This window comes from Paramormyrops kingsleyae, chromosome 1 (assembly GCF_048594095.1).
Source record: "Paramormyrops kingsleyae isolate MSU_618 chromosome 1, PKINGS_0.4, whole genome shotgun sequence".
Classification (NCBI taxonomy): Eukaryota; Metazoa; Chordata; class Actinopteri; order Osteoglossiformes; family Mormyridae; genus Paramormyrops; species Paramormyrops kingsleyae.
In genome coordinates this window covers 75,967,111-75,971,009 of record NC_132797.1, presented here as the reverse complement: position 1 = coordinate 75,971,009, position 3,899 = coordinate 75,967,111, and positions in this window count along the sequence as shown.

Below are 3,899 nucleotides of genomic sequence, written 5' to 3'. Positions count from 1 at the left end.
ACTTTGTCGGTTCCCTACCTTGTTCACTGCTGCCACCATGTGGGCAGAGATGCAGTAATGCTCTGCAGTTTTAAGCCAGACCTCACGCACAAGGCTGTTACTCTCCTTGGCGATTTGCTTAGCAGGAGTTAATAACCCTACCGCTCCACCCACCGTGTTAAGTGAGTGGTTCAATGGAAATGTTTAGGCGTGGTGTTGGGGTCCTCAAGCCAAATGCAGTGTTCGTTCTCAACCAAGATCTCGGCTGCCACAGTGCGATGCCCCAAGGACGCGGCGAATTCCTTACAGTTTGGTGTAACGGGCACATAACTCCTGTCTGCCGGCACAGCAGGGCTGACCTACTTGGAGGGATAGCGATTAAGATCGGACTCATAAATTCACGTCCTTCATGAGCTGCAGGCACACTGCCTGTTTCCTGTCCCCCCCGCTCCAGTGCTAGACGTCCTGTAGCCACTCTAGCCTAATTCTCGCCCCATTCTGAAAGGTGTCTGTAAATTAGGCAGGTGTGTGTGTGGGTGTGTTTGTGGGTGTGTGCGTGGGTGTGTGTGTGTGTGGGTGTGTTCGTGGGTGTGTTTGTGGGTGTGTTCGTGGGTGTGTGTGGGTGTGTTCGTGGGTGTGTGTGTGTGGGTGTGTTTGTGGGTGTGTGCGTGGGTGTGTTTGTGGGTGTGTGCGTGGGTGTGTTTGTGGGTGTGTGTTCATGGGTGTGTGTGTGTGGGTGCTCAGTGATGCACTGGCATCCTGCTCACTGTCCCCCGCTTACTATCACAGGGTGTGCAATAGACTCCCCGTGACCCGGACTTACATAAGCGGTCGCAGAGTAGCTGGATGATTCATTACTCACTGCACTGCCATTCTCTGCCTAAGCAGATGATTTTCCCCTCCGAACAGATGGATGTGTACCGAGGACAGACAGGTCGCTCACTCAGGGGGACAGCGTATAATAACGGATGCCTTTGCTTTATGAAGCAGGCAGCAGTGTGTCTGTAGAACTAATGACCCTGCAACTGCACCAGCAGCGGGGGGGGGCTGCTTTTCCGCCCCAGCCCTCGACGCACGGCTGATTAATGGACGTGCTCAGCCCCATCACAGTGCTGTGAATTAGCTTTTATACTAACAAGCCCAAAACCAGAATTCATTTCCTACCGGAAATGAATTTGATTAAACTCCGATTGAATTTGGAGTGTTTGTCAATGGGCACAAAATCGTTTCCTGCCTCTACTCCGCTGGGCTTGCTGTTTTTTTGGAGTGTTTTAGGTTTTCTTTACACCTATTTTGTACTTTTGCAGCCTTTCTCATGCAGGCAGACCTGACGGGACTGTGAGATGCGCATCCTGTACAATAACGAGCCCCTGAGGTCCATGTAAAGGCGTTATAAACAGCGTGTGTATGAGTAATAGGGAGTTCACTGTACAGCGTGTATATGAGTAATAGGGAGTTCACTGTACAGCGTGTGTATGAGTAATAGGGAGTTCACTGTACAGTGTGTGTATGAGTATAATGTGTGTGTATACCTGCCATTCAGGTGCTTGTGTTACTGCTAATGACACAATGTTACTCCCGTTGAACAATAATGACACATTAACACTCGTAACGGCCATGTAAGCACCAGGCAGCAAGACACGATTCACATTTTTATTTTCAACTTTGGAATTAAACTGAACAGAAATCATAGAACGTGACCACAGGAACAGAACATCTGACGACAGAAGGTACGGCAGCGAGGCTCGGGATTCGGGTACCACCCCGGCGCGGAGGGAACGCCGACTCTACAACATCAGCAAGAAGTACAGGAGCAGCATGAACCGCCACAGGGTGTGAGAAACAGAGCAGGCGAGGCGTCGCCCGCGAGAGCGCAGGGGACGGCGGCACGCCGAGGCACGTCCAGACACGCCCGGAAACGCCCAGACACGCCCAGGCACGCCGAGGCACGCCCAGACACGCCCAGGCACGTCCAGACACGCCGAGGCACGTCCGGACACATCCGGGCACGCCGAGGCACGTCCAGGCACGCCCAGACACGCCCAGACACGCCCAGGCACGTCCAGACACGCAGAAGCAGCAGTGGCAATAAAAAAATAACAATAAAATCACAGTCGGCTGAGCCTGGCACAAAGTACATGGTATTTCAAAACCATTTAGCTGCAATTTTAGCTATTTTAGACGGTTAAATTCCCCCAGGTACCCTCAGGATGCGATACAGTTTAGGGCAATCTGACACAACGGGGTCGATTTCACGGCCCTGAAAAAAGTCCCATCTGAAATGAAGAATGATGCGTGTTGAGCAGGAGAGGACAACTCTCAGAGTCTGTGTCCCCGATTGAACAGGCAATCTGAGGCGTGTGGACATACAGCCTGTAACCACAATGCAGGTGCACTAGCAAGAGTGTCAGCGAGTCTATGGACTACACCGGGGGCGGGACAGTGCCACATCAATCAATTATCATCTTACTTCCCATTGGCCGAAATCAGGCTGTAAGTGACAGCACACCTGCTGCGTGTTTCATCAGCTCACTGCATGCTGTCCTGGCCGCCCCCCCCCTTACCGCTAAGCAGCATGAGGTGATGAGGATGGACAGGGTAGAGGTTTGTGGGGGGGTGCACGATCACAGAGGCCCTTGTAAAATAACAACACAGCACGGCTGGAATAAGGCACAAGATCACAGACACCACGGATCCACACTCATCTTTGGGTGACAAGACGATCCAGTCGGATCCCAGTTACACAGGACAGATGCTACTAGCACAGGATTTATTTAAGTATTTAACTATCCAGCTATATGCCTATTTATCAAAATCATTTTGGATGAAACAGTGACGATATACATCAATCCCTTTGGATATTTAAAAAGAAAGACTTAACTCATGCCTCTGGCTTTAATAAAAGGCAACTTTTCTTTACTTATAGCCATGAGGTATTGGTGTTACAGTGTTACCATTCAGACAGTTTGTTAAAAATACTTATTTGTAGGATTGATACAATCAGGGTGGGGCCATTCCGGAATGCATTGATCAATTCCAGTCCAAATCAGGAAATGGAACTGGAGTTGGAACTTAAATCTCCCTGAAATTCAAATTGTGTTCCCCGTAGTTTTTTTTTTTCCAATCCCAGCTCCAGTTCCATTTCCTGATTTGTACTGGAATTGATCAATGCATTCCGGAATGGCCCCAACCCTGGATACAATATCTGTGCCTTTCTTATATTACTTCAGAGGATTAATAAGAAGTTTGATTATTAAAACACCAAAACAGTAATCACTATCATAAGAAATGTATACAAAAATTTCTTTTTGTAGGGGAACAGAGTAAATTGTCCACTCATTCTGATCTCAGGTATGAACGTCAAAGATTGTGACCAGTGGTGAGTAAAGTGTAGCCTGTGCCTGAATACCGCCATCTTGTGGCAGATTAGCGCTATTAGACTACATTTACTGATTTTGACCTGGCTACCGCTTCCAGTGAGCCATAGTCATATTTCAGCAAATCTTGAGCCTTTGGAATGGACCTTGATAGACACATGCACTGTGATTCTTTAACTTCATTTTGAGTGAATTTAGTACAAGTAAATTTATTACAGGAAGATTATATTCACATGATTTGTCATGAAAGACTGATGGGTGTGATGAGGAGTAGCAGGGACCGCACAGTCAAACTAAGCACCTTTAAGAGGCAAACGAGCTTTTAAAACCGTGATGCTGTGCAGACGCCTGCTTGCTGTCAGCTAGAAAGGCATCGCCAGACACGACTCAACGCACCTGAAAAATCAGAGGTAATCGGGCGGATCACGACAATGCACCGGCATACGATTGTTCTCACGACGACGATTGCTGATTGGCCAAGCAGACCTTTTTCACGACTTCTGAATCCCCCCAAAGTCTCAGAATTTTCTTTGAACCACACTC